Source organism: Sceloporus undulatus, unplaced genomic scaffold, assembly GCF_019175285.1.
Source record: "Sceloporus undulatus isolate JIND9_A2432 ecotype Alabama unplaced genomic scaffold, SceUnd_v1.1 scaffold_16, whole genome shotgun sequence".
In the NCBI taxonomy this organism is placed as follows: Eukaryota; Metazoa; Chordata; class Lepidosauria; order Squamata; family Phrynosomatidae; genus Sceloporus; species Sceloporus undulatus.
In genome coordinates, this window is record NW_024802938.1 from 1,256,340 (window position 1) to 1,269,861 (window position 13,522).

Below are 13,522 nucleotides of genomic sequence, written 5' to 3' on the forward strand. Positions count from 1 at the left end.
TAATAAGAAAGACATCAATGCATTTGGTGCTGGAAGATAGTGCTGAGAATATCATGGATGGACAAAAAGACAAACAAATGGATCCTAAGCCAGAAATCTCCCTGGAAGCTGAGATGATCAAATTGTGGTTGCATGTCTTGAAGGCCCACTACTACACTAAGGTTTACTGGGCAAGATTTCTTCAGAGGATGCTTGCCATTACCTTCCTGTTAAGTTGAAACCAAAGCCTCCCAGTAGGTTTCTATGACTGAGTAGGGATTGGACCCTGGTCTCCCTGAGTCCTTGTGTTCATTTATACTGTCTAGCCTGAAAAGGTCCTAGGTTCATCTCCAGCTCCATTATTTCCTTCACATACTCTTGGACCTCCTCACCCCTTTATCATGAAGGCTTAATATTGTGTTGTTCTGTACCTTCAAGTCATTTTTTTACTCATGGCAACCCTAAGGTGAACCTATCATGGGGTTTCCTTAGTAAGATTTGTTCAGAGGAGGTTTGCCACTGCCTTCCCATGAGGCTGAGAGAGGGTTACTTGCCCAAGATTCCCCTGTCAGTTTCTATGGCCGAGCCCAGATTTGAATCCTAGTCGCCAGAATCATAGTCCAACCCTCAAACCACTACGCCATGCCAGCTCCTCATCATGAAGGCAATGGAAAATAAATATGGCATATAACTACAATAAATGACAACATAAGACATAAATAACCCACAGAGGCTGAATAGAAACACAACTTGAAGCTGAAATTGTGACTGTTATATTCACTGGTAGAGAAGGACAGAAAATCAAGAGATTATCCCTCCATATTTGCGGCTTTGATTATTCACGGATTTGTTTAATACGTTCTCTCTGGGAACATCTAGGTCCTCCTCCAGTGCAACTCTATGGTCAACTTTAACTAAACGTTGCACTGAAAGACCCAGAGATTCCTAGAGAGAATACTCTACTAGGCCTTTGTAGCTCCTCCAATGCAGTTCTATGGTCAGTGTCTGTCGGACGTTGCACTGGAGGACCTAGGGATACCTAGATTGGCGTCCTCTCAGGTAAAAGCATGGTATTTTGGTTATTTGCGTTTTTTTCCACATTCACGGGGGTCTTGTGCCCCTAATCCTAACAAATATGAACGGACAAGTGTGTGTGTGTGTGTATGGTAAGGGTAATTTATTTATTTTTAAGGAGATTGGATGGATCATTCCTTGGCACCTTTTCTCCCCTTGTACTAGGGAATTCTGGGAATTGTAGTTTGTTGTGGCACCAGACCCCTCTGAGAGAGAAGGCTAAGGTCCAAAACACACTGCAGAAATAACCCAGTTTGAGACCTCTTTAACTGCCCTGGCACAATGTTAGGGAATCCTGGGAACTGTCGTTTTGTGAAACATTTAGCCTTCTCTGTTAGAGAGAGTTCTGGTGCCGCAATAAACTACAATTCCCAGGATTCCCTAGCACTGAGCCAGGACAGTTAAAACGGTCTCAAACTGGGTTACTTTCTGAAGTGGACCGAAATGTCTCACAAGACTGCAATTCCCAGAATTCCCTAGCCTTAAACCAGTCTCAAACAGGATTGTTCTTTCAGTGCGGATGCACAACAAAGTCCGTTGACGAATGACCAGAACACACTGCAGAAATAATCCAATAAAGCACTCTCAAACTGAACGATTCCTGCTGTGTGTTGTTCGATCTGAAGTGATTGAGGGACAATAAACTGTATTCAAGGAGAACCACTCCCTCCCAGCTGCAAAGTGTAGAGTGGCACGCGGCCACCTCGCTTCCGGGTCTCTTCGTCCAGCCTTGGCACTGGCAGCTCCGGGAGAGAAGATGGCGGACAGAGAGCGGTCAAAACCATAGAGGAGGAAAGAAGTCACCAGCGGAGCCCGCCTTAAAACGGATTTCTAGTTCTATGATTCCGTTTTTTAAAACAATGCCTTCATACCTCCTCCCCTCTCCGTGCCACGCCCCTTTCTCAGTAGCCAATGAGAGCTGTGTGGGCGGAGCCAGCCTCGTTTTCGTTCTGCGGTGCCTATATAAGGCTCCTGTAGGGCCCCGTTCTTTCTTTCGGATCGCCGCGCGGGAGGAGAAGGAGGCTGCTCTTTAGATAGAGAGGTGGGTTTCGGATCAGCGCTGCCGCCATTTTGTGTGTCTGTTGCTCTTCTTCCCTCCCTCCCTTGCCTATGCTTCAGAGGCATTCTTTGTCGGTGCTTTTTCTTTTACTACTCATACTCTTTTGTTTTTATTTCCAGACACGCTTAATCAGCATTAATGCTTTTTCTCTTGTAGCTGCCTTGGGAAGGGTAGCAAAAGCAGCGGAGGCGGAGGTCCAAAACACACTGCAGAAATAACCCAGTGTGAGACCTCTTTAACTGCCCTGGCTCAGTGCTAGGGAATCCTGGGAAGTGTAGTGTTTGTGAGTCATTGAGCCACCTCTGTCAGAGAAAGCTCTGGTGCCACAACAAACTACAGTTCCCAGGATTCCCCAGCACTGAGCCAGGGCAGTTAAAGCGGTGTTAAACCGGGTTATTTCTGCAGTGTGGATTGGACCTGAGTGTTAGGGATTTGGCCCAACCACACCCTTGCATTGGCCGAAAATGTAGGTGCCCATCCTCTACAGCAGTGCCCCCAAACTGTGCTCTTTAAGGGACTTTGGACTTCAGCTCCCAGAATCCCAGAATATTGGCCAACATGGCTAAGGCTTCTGGGAGCTGATGCCCAAAATCTCTTGAAGGGACACATTTTTGGGGGCATTGCCCTACATACAGGAGACCAGATGGTCCTCACTGCTGAGGAGGATAAGGCACTACAAAATGGAGGACCTTCAAGGGAAAAAAGTAACAATGGAGAGCATTCCCAAATAAAACCTAAAAGGACTCATATAAATCCATGCCTCTTAGCCATGCTCAAAATGGAAGGCATTTTCAAATTCCTTCTGGACTGGGAAATATTGGAGAGGTCTGGGAAAAGGAGGCGGCCTGGTCGCCCTGGATTGAGATAAATGGCCCTTTTCTTGGTTATGAAGAAATGTATTTATATTTGACCATTAAGAGTCTAATAGCAGCTGAAGGAAATGCTCCTCTATTATTTATTTAGAGCAGTGGTCCCCAAACCACCCTTCAAGAGATTTTGAGCAAGCTTCAGCCATGTTGGCCAGGAGTCTGGGATTCTGGGAGCTGAAGTCCAAAATCTCTTAAGTGCAGAGTTAGGGCACTGGCTTAGAGTATTCATAGTAGAGAGAGGAGTTGGCAAAACTGCCTCTGAAGATTAATGATCTAAAACAGTGGTTCCCACACTTTGGTCGTGACTTTTCATCTCCCAGAAGCCTTAGTCACCTTGGCCAACAGAAATTCTGGAGGGCCATTGTTTGGGAGCCAGTGGTCTAAATTCATGGGGTTGCCACATGCGTACTGTTCCATATCTCTGTTTTAACATTATTCTGTCTTAACTTCGGTTGTAAGAAACTCAGTAATAGGAATGCCTCAAGTAATACAGGAAACATCCAGGGTAGCAGCGGTGGCCATACTGCAAAGTACGATAGCAATCCAAAAAAACAGTGATGTCTTTATTGGGCCAACCAAAATGCCTAAAATATGTGTGTTGGTATTGTTGTTTTATTGATTTAATGAGTATAGCATGATGGGAAATGATTTTTCTTCAGATTCTGAGCTGTTAAGAGTTCACTGTAGTGGGCCAATTTGTTCAGAGCAGTTTACATAGTTAATTATTAAATCTATATCGCTTAGCTTCCTGTTTATCATTTGTGGCTTTGTACAATTATGCAGCTTTGGTTGTAAAAGAATTGTAAAATGCAATTGCTTGAAAGTAAATGCCATAAGTAAAAATTTAAAAAGAATGTTTCAATATGGTTAAAATGTACCCCAGAGTTTTATTTGAATACTTACATATGAAATGAGGTAACTTGTAGTGTTCTATTTGATTTTTAATTATCTGATTTCATTTTTATTTCAGGAACTATGAGTTTAAAAGCTATATTAGTATTGCTACAGTACAAAATGATCTCTGGTAAGTCTCAAGTGCCTAACTTGAAAATATTTCATATTTACACATTTAAAACTATTTTGGAAATCAAATTCTAGACAATTTCATGGAAAGTAAGTGTTAGAACAGCATCTCCTGACTATACTTGCAGAAGTTTTTATATGGAATTATAGCCATGTCTTTGTAGGATTGTTGTCCCATATTAGTTATGGTGAGACTAGTGGACATTTTGTCAAGACAGTGAAACTTAGGTACAGATGGGCAAAAAGTGCCATCCTGCAGGTGGGGTAAGGGCTGCTGGGCACCATGGTTTACCACAGTACCAATCCGGGGCAGAAAGGGAAGGCGTCTTGTCACCCCTTCCTGCCCGTTTGTACTGTACAGAGCCTTAATCTTAAAAATGTGCCACACATATCATGTTATTAGCCACTACACTAGTTCGTAGTATCTTGGATGCATAATTTTGTGAACACTCGTGCCATGTGCGTGCATGCGCATGCACACACCTGTAAGTGTACAGCAAGCCCATTAATATATATGATTTTAAAAGCTTTTTAATTGAATATACAGAATTCTGGCAGTGGTATCAGTCTTAGCTTGATACTTACATGAAAAATCTAGTTTTTCTTATTCTGGATCACAGAAACTGCTTCCTTTGACTTAGTTTGGGTACTTTTCTACTTCTGAACTTCTGCAATTTGTTTTCAGATTATGGAAACATCTGCATACCTAGAAGAGGATTTGATGGATAAGAACGACTGACCCTGAGTATGTTTAAAAAATTTTTAAATGAAAATAAAAACTATTAAGTCTACCATGGATACAGGGGAACCCACAGAATGCTCTGCCTGAAGGTGCTGCAGTGTGAATTGACTGGCTTAAATACCAGTCCTAAAGCAGTTATCTTACCTTCATGACTAGCTCTATACAAAGTGGATTTTATGATCACTATGAGAATGCATACCTCTATTGACTTCATTTTGCATGCAGTAGTTAATATATTTAGCCCTGAACAAGCGTCCATAAGTTTTTTAAGACTTGGCAAGTTTTCTTAGATCCTAGTGTGTCTTCAGCATATTAGGATTACATTCATTAAATTTGGAATTGCTTTGAGCTCAGATGATCACTTTTTGTACCCATTGATCTGTGGGGAGGAATTTTAAAATTTTTCAGACTATGCAGGAGAATGGGATGGGATATTTGCTTGTAGTATCTGTTCTGTTGGGCATGCACATTTGGAAAAAACTGCCACATAGGGCTATACCATTGATTTCCTGCTGACATAATTAGGAGAAATAAAAAGAAGGAATAAATACTTTACAAACCTTATATTTTGTCTTTTCAGACCTGACAAAAGATGTATAAGGATGAAGGTAAGTGTGTTAAAAACTTGTATTCAGTAAGTAGTTAGCATTGATCTAACCATTGATGAGCCTATCCCGAACCTGATTTCTTTGATGAAAAACTGCCATTATGGATCCGGCTTCTGAGGTTACACTAGTAGTTAATAAATTTGCTATTTGGTTTGCAGAAAACATTCCTAGTAGCTTCTATTTATATGTATGCTGTTTTCTGTGTACTTTTTAATGTCTAGGTTGGCAGCTGGAATTCAGGAAGCAACTGGGTGATACAGTTCAAGGCTTCCAATTTTGATTAGAGACTACAGCAAGTAAGTATAATACCTTGGATTATTAAGTGTGTCCATATTTCCTGCGAAACCTGGTTTAGGCGAAGGACTGCTAGTTTTATGATAATTAAGGTTGCTGTCTTCACTGTGCTTATAGGAAAGGAGTATGCATTAAATACACTGGTGTATTTGAATAAGCATACATTTCAGTAATTACTGGTTACCTCAGCTGTATTGGTGTCCAGGATCTGTAAAAAGGGAAAAAGTGTATATGTGCAGATATCAGCTCAACAGAATATAAAGCTAATAAAATGTCGCATTGTTTTTTGGACAGTGACATGAGGGAGTCCTGAGTCACTTTCATGATGCTTATGGGCAAAGGAAAGTAGGTAAGTCATTCAAATTGGAAAATGCAAAATAAAACTAATGATCAATAGGACTGAGATAACAGGTCTGTGGTGACATCCAGTGCATGAATATGTCATGATTAAATGAAAAATAATTGAAGGCCTTCAAGTATGTAAGGAGATTCACAAGAATCTGAAGTGAGTGAAACTGGAATGTCTAGTACAGAAGCAGTTAGTGTGCAGGTGGTATGCTCTCCCTGGTTGCCAAATTAATGGTTTCCCAAAACAGGAAATTGTACTCTGAGGTGTACAATTAATTAAAAGAAATACACACTCACCACACCAAGCATTTATTTTAATGAAAATACTAAATGAAGTACAATGATACAATTATCAGTTTTGGTAGGGATGGTGGCCTGTGGTAGATTTTTTTAGGGATGGGGAGTTACCCTCCAGATATGCTACTGAACTGCCCTGATCTCTAGTAGTGGAAAATACAAAGGTGCATTTCTGTTACTAGAAATCTAAGCTTATTTGAATTTATAAGTAAGATTACATAGTATACAGTCTTAATTTAACAGAATACATTAATCTGCACTCACCCAATTGTAATATCCTTTTCTTTTTTTAGTGATAAGAAGCCAAATGGGAGCATGATCTGAAGTTACCCTGAGGAAGTCACATCTTGAGTGTTCCAAACAGCCTCAAGTATTTAAGCAGACTAGTTTGGGAACTGGCACTGCATATATATTTTTAAACTTCATTGAGTGTATGTCTAATGGCTGGTTTTTATCTTCAGTGTTGCATCTAGAATCAAGTTTTAATAAATAATACTGAAACTTCCTTATAGTTTGAGAACTTGTGCTCTTTGAGCAACACCAATAAAGTGAAGTTTTTCAGAAATACTGATTGCTGTCTGTATTCACCTAGCAGGGGTATTTTGATAACTGTCAAATGGAGTAGGTGGATGGTTCTGAAAAGGGGTAACAATCAGGGAGGGGGGAGAGGCAGTGTGAGAAGTTGCTCATAATGACTTTGGGAAAGATCCTGAATTTTTAATAGAAGGCTCCTGGAAACAGTTGCATATAACTGCTAGTTAGTTACAACATTATGGTGCCAAATTACTATATGGGTTGAGTCTTAACAGCTTGATGTCAGGGTAAACAAGGTGGCATTCCTATAAATGCCTGACAGAGCACAGTTGCATATTACAGGAATGGAGCCATGCAACCTGATCTTATGTGTGGTATACTTGGTAAGTTGAAGAGTAGTACAGTAGATACATGCTTTGCATTCAAAAGGTCCCAGGTTTCACCTGGCATCTTCAGTTGGAAAATGGGATATATTTGAACACTTGTGGCTATCTCCCTGGCCTAGAATTTAGGTGGATATGAAAGGATGGGCTTGGAAAGCCTTGCCTTGTATAAGAATTGCAGAGTTCATTATGTGGAAATGCCATAAGCAAAACATCTCTGATGACCTTGAAGCAATTACCAAAAAATCAAGGGTTTAGAAAGGATTGCAATTTCAAAAATAACTGGGGTAGATCCTGTCCACTCAGTTTTCAGCTGTGGACTTAGAATGATCTCCAGTTGTAGTATAAGACCCCAGCAGTTGTCCTGCCAAAATGGCTGCAAGAACAAACTTGTCCATCATTGAATTACAGCTACCCCTCCTTTCTTGCAGACTTGAGATCTGCATTCTTGATTATTCCTGGAGGAGCAACCTCCATCCTCATGGGGATGCATCCCGCTCACAGGGGCATGCCATATGTTTGCACGAAGGGGGAGAAGAATAGCTGGAGGAAAAGCACATTGATGTTTATCTGAAGTTGGTAAAGATCATGAAGATCCCCAGCAATTCTGGCCCCAATAAAAATAGTTGGATGAAAATACTGAGTTCAAATAGAAGAACCTTATTCCAACCATCAAGCATGGTACTGGGAATGTCATGACTAGGGCCTACTTTAGCGGCTCAGGAGCTCAACAGTTTGCAGTCAGAATTCATGGTTATTAAAAGAATCCACAACTGATACTCGTGGTCTGCAGAACATTGGCTGCTGGTTCAGAGCATGCTTCTTTGAAAGAAACGGGTGTATGGAGCTAAAAACCACCACCCCCCCCAAAAAAAACCCAATCCCTGCTGGCCTCCCATAGATAATTTCTTGGTGAGTTTTGTTCAGAAAGAGTTTGCTTTTGCTTTCCTTTGAAGCTGAGAAAGTGTGCCTTGCCCAAGGTCACCAGGTAAATTTCCATACCTGAGTGGGAATTTGAATCCTGGTCTCCAGAGTTGTAGTCCAACACTCAAGCCACTATGTCATACTGGCTATCAAATACCACTGAGCCAAAGTAGAAGGAATGAGCCATAAACCTTGAAACTGACGGCCCCATACAGACTGCCAAAATAAAGCTGCTTTGGGCCACTTTGGAGGTATGCTGTTTAAATGACACACGCATCTTAAGAGCCCAGAAGCTGCGCCAAAGCTGTGCTCCAGTCCTTAGGACTGGATCGTGGCTTTTGTGCAGCTTTCAGACTCATTTAAACAACATACCTCCAAAGTGACCCGAAGCAGCTTTATTTTGGCCTGTCTGTATGGGGCCGTCAGGTTGAGCAAATTACAGAAAACACAAGTCATTGCTTGAATAATATCACAATAATATCACAAGGTACTGAATCTAGCAGTACACATACTTTCAAAAGTATTACATAGCTATTCACTGTTGAATCACACGTGAATAAATGTTGAAAGTGCATCATGTTTCTGTGTTTATTCAGATGATCTCTTTTTTAGAATTATAACATTTTAGTTGGGGATTCTGATGCAATCCAAAAGGGTTCCCAAACTTTTTCTCACCACTGCGCAGACTGGTTTAAACAAAAAGCAATTATCAAGAATACCAGAAACCCCCCTCCAAACTGAGGGAATGATGACTAAAATGGCAAATGAGATTCAATAAAGTGGCATCATCTATGTGCTGATGGGTTCTGAGCTGGTGAGTTGTGTGATCTCGTTATGGTGGACACTTCAGTGCAACTCTTAATACAATGTGTTGCAGATATGTGTAAAAGCAACAAGAGTTTGCTTTAATTAAGGAAATAAACAGATAGGTTTTGTTTTTACAAGGAAATGATTGAAATTAATTTTGGAAGTACTGTACATTGTTCTTGTCACTGCACAAACTAGACAAGATGCAAAAAATGCAACTAAAGTGATCAAAACTTGGACAAAATGTTGACTGTTTAGTTCAAAGGAAGTCAGGAAACAATATGACACTTGTACGGAATTATCATAGGCATATTGTGGAGAAATGAGCAGGCAGAAGCTTTTCATCATCTCCTAAAATTAGAACCCCGATTCATCTACCAAAACTGAATGATGAGAAATCCAGCCTAGCTAAAAAGAGATTGTACTGGCATTCCCAGCCACAGCATTCAGTAGTGACTGTCAATTCAGATGGCATTAAAAAGAAACTAGGCAATCTGATGGAGGATGAAGATTTTTTACCGCATACCTTCAAGTTGTTTCCAACTTATGGTAACCCTATCATGGGGTTTTCTTGGCAAGATTTGCTCAAGGAAGGTTTCCTTTCATCATCCTCTGAGTCTGAAAGAGTATGACTTGCCCAAGGTGGGTTTCCATGGCTGAACGGGGATCCAAACCCTGGTCACTCAAGAGTCCTAGACCAATGCTCAAACCACTACACCATGCAGGTGCTCTGCAACTGACTGAGTTAGTAGTCATGGTAGATACTTAGTCTTCTGCTGTAGGCAGCTTGTACATTAGGTCCTGGGAAGATGCTGTTGCACTCAAGATGGCTGCCATGGTGTGAGCAGAATGCAGGGTTAGATGGGCTTTTAGTCTGATTCACCAAGGCTTTTCTTATGTTCCAGATCATTAGAGAATGAATGTTTTGTCAAGCTTGGTGTTAGATCATTTTTGAAACCCCACCCTTCTAATGTTTTAATAGTTTGGGCAAAAGCCAACTGTAGCATCTTCTTTTTCTTGCAGCAGAATCATAAGATGGTTCAGAACTGTCTAGAAATGGCACAATTGCCGCATTATTCATAATATTACTTTCAAGTAGGATTTCCAGAATATTCAGTAACAGACTTGCTGGACCACCTAGCTGGGAGGCACTGCTTTGCAGTAATTTTGATTCTTTTAAATGCCAGGCCCACCCCCAGAAGTGGTGTGAAGTGAGTAGGTGGTAATGCACTCCTTTGTTCTTTTGATCTACAGGTTTTTGCAGAGTTTCATGCTGCTTAATATGGCTTACATCTAATCTGATGAATTCAGCTTTTCCCCATGTATTATTCTTGAGGCAGTGGTTAGATAATAGTGGGAAGAAGGAAACAAACAAGGAGTAAGGCAGGTGCATGTATGAATTTGGAGGCCTGACAATAGGTTGCTGTGTCAGAACATCCTTCAAATAAAAAAATAAGCAAGCAAGCTATGCTGGTCAGGTAGACATCCTCTTAGGTTGCATCTGAGCATATGTGCCTGCTTCCAGGCCTTTTGTTTCTGTAGTTGCAGATTCATCTCATGAGGAATCTAAGGAAGAAAGCTGATTGCCTGAGACATATGCCTCATTCTTGATCTATATGAAGAAAACATGCTGGATGATGTCACCCAGAGTTTCTTCCTTGGGGGTCTTCAACATACAGAAGAAACACTGCTTTGGTTCTCATTGAGCACAACCTCCAAACCAGTGCTGAGGGGCTGTTTTGACTAGAACTGGGTGAACAAATTAAAGTTACCTAAGGTAATATGGAGATGCGGGAAGTATACAAGCAACTGGATGATGATATATCCTTAAGGTGTGGGTTTGTATTTTGGATCTATTGCTCCACCTAGATGCCAAAGACTAGTGTCTTACTAACTTGATCTGTGATACTAACAGCTCCCTTGGAGGATGTGACATCATGCTTCATGCTTAGTTATCTCCAATTTAGATTATGAAGAGGGACCCCAAATTTTAGAAAGTGAGGTAGAAGCTACAATAAGAGATACTGCGAAGAATACATCACCAGGGACAGAGGATCAACATATGATATTCCAACTGAATTGCTACAAATCACACAGAATCAACACTAGTGCTAAAATATGCCAAGAAATATAGAAAACAAAATGGTGGCCAAAAGACAGAACGATCAATGCATATTGTGGAGAACCTGGAACAGACGAAGCGATCAATATATATCCCCAGCCACAAAAAATGAGACACAAAATATTGCAGCAACTATAGTTCCACAGCATTAATCACCTACACAGGCTCAAAATCCTCCAAATAGACTCCATACATGGAGAGAGAAATCTCACAGGTGTAAGTGAGGTTCAGAAAAGGAAGAAGCACTAGGGACCATACTACAGACATATGTTGGTTAATGGAGTGCACCAAGGAATTCCAGAAAGAAAATTACCATGTGCTTTACAGCCTATAGACCACGAAAGCTATGGATGGCTCTTAAAGGCATGCGATTGCCACCACATCTGGTAGTCCTGATAAGCAATCTGTACATAGGATAAGAAGGTAGTGTCAGAACAGAATATGGAGAAACAGAATGGTTCCCAGTTGTGGTCAAGCAAAGCTGCATCCTAACATCCTACCTGTTCAACCTGTACCAGAAAACATTATATGAAGAACACACCTAGACTCAGAAAAAGGAAGAGTAAAGACAGGAGGAAGAAATATCAACCATCTAAGATATGCAGATGTTACCATACTACTATCTTGTAAGTCGACTTGGGTCCCTTCTTGGGAGAAAGGGGGCACAGAAATGAAATAAAATAAATTAAATACTAGCGGAAAATATAATGGAGCAATTATAAGGAAGGTCAAAGAAGAAAGCGCAAAGGTAAGCTTAATGCTGAATATAAAGAAATAAAAAATGATGACTGTCCATGGAGGAACTACACAAATTCAGGCTAAACGATGTAGTTTAAGAGTTCCTCTACTTTGACTCAAACATTAATCAGAATGAGTACGTAGAGAGATTTTGTAGCACCTTTGAGACTAAGTGAAAGAAAGAAGTTGGCAGCATGAGCTTTCGTAGACTTCAGTCTACTTCCTCAGATGCATTTGTATTTTCATAGACTTCAGTCTACTTCAGATGTATTTGCATCTGAGGAAGCTCATGCTGCCAACTTCTTTCTTTCAGTTACTCTCAAAGCTGCTACAAGATCTCTCTACAGACTGATTCTACAGACTATCATGGCTATATCTTTGAATTGATCAGAATGGAGACTGCAGTCAGGAAATCAGAAGAAGACTGGGAATGGGAGGGGCAGCTATGAAGAAGCTGGGCAAGATCATAAAGAGCAAAGATATAATTCTGAACACTAAAATAATAATGCAAGCCATTGTATTCCTTCTTAACATGTATGGATGTGAGAGCTGAACAGTGAAGAAGGCAGATAAGAAGAAGAAAATCAACGCATTTGAGATGTGGGGCTGGAGAAGAGGGCTGAGAGTACCATGGATGGACAGCCAAGAGGACAAACAAAACGCAGGCATCTTCCCAACAAGTGTACTCTGCATTTCGGCCGGCCAATAAAGGTAAAGATTTTTGTTTGAATTCACTGTTAATCAGTATGTTTGGTTTAATCTTATTTTGTATCCTGCCTTTCCTTCAATAAACTCAAGTTGGTAGTGGTTTTCTCATCAACGTATCTTCACAATTTCAACTGCATCTGCATTGCTGAAGTAATCCAGTTTGAAACCACTTTAACTGCCCGGGCTCAATGCTGGGGAATTCTGGGATTTGTAGTTTTGTGAGACATTTTAGCCTTCTTTGTCAGACACATTGCCACAAAAAACAACAACTCTCAGGATTCCACGACAGTTAAAGCGGTGTGAGACCTGGATTACTTCTGCAGTGCGGATGCAGCCTTAGTCTCAAAGGTGAGGCAAGATCCCTTTGCTTGCTGGTTTTCCAGGCCAATATGGCCAGAGTGAATGAAACCTTTCACCACAACTGAGCCCAAAAGGTTGGGCAGTCAGGAAAAAATGAGGGACATGGCCAAATAAGTTAAAACAACCTTAGAAATATAGATTCATGCTTTTTAGCTATGCTCAAAATGGAGGACACTTTTGGGATTCCTCCTGGATAGAAAATAAAGGCTAAAAACCTGACAGGAATATAAATGTATGATTTTAGTCCTACTCAAAATGGAGGACTAAAAGCAAAAAACACTAATATAGATATCAATGCTTTTTCTTCATGCTCAAAATGGAGGTGTGTGGGAATCCCCCCGGAAAATAGGGCTTGGGATGGGGGAGGTGTCCTGGAAAAGCAGGGCCTGGAGGGCGCGGCTGGGCCTTTGAATTCTAATAAACACCTAAGAACTGTTTGAGGATTCACATTTTAATATACAAACGGGGCATTAAATACAGAAGCTGCCTCAAGAGCCACCGCAGCCCTTGAGTAGCGGCAGCATCTGAGGAGTTAGTTATTCCTCCTCAGAGTCAGAGTTCTAGCAGGACGGAGTGCTCCAATAAAGCTGAGAAGGGGGGGGGGGAGAAGAGGGGAAAAAGGATCCTTATCGGCCCCCCTCCAGAGGGGCCC

General features: G+C 41.1%; 2 long non-coding RNA genes and 1 other non-coding gene across 3 annotated transcripts; all 3 read left to right on the forward strand.

The window, feature by feature from the left end:
* The first annotated feature begins 2,046 nt into the window (after positions 1–2,046).
* Positions 2,047–5,963, forward strand: LOC121917369. Its single transcript, XR_006101012.1, has 6 exons — positions 2,047–2,095; positions 3,953–4,006; positions 4,691–4,750; positions 5,328–5,355; positions 5,577–5,651; positions 5,944–5,963. It is a non-coding gene; the product is annotated as an uncharacterized LOC121917369 (long non-coding RNA).
* On the forward strand, positions 5,403–5,475 carry LOC121917403. Its single transcript, XR_006101020.1, has one exon. It is a non-coding gene; the product is annotated as a small nucleolar RNA SNORD50 (small nucleolar RNA).
* Positions 5,954–6,859, forward strand: LOC121917370. Its single transcript, XR_006101013.1, has 2 exons — positions 5,954–5,998; positions 6,588–6,859. It is a non-coding gene; the product is annotated as an uncharacterized LOC121917370 (long non-coding RNA).
* Positions 6,860–13,522: the final 6,663 nt, after the last annotated feature.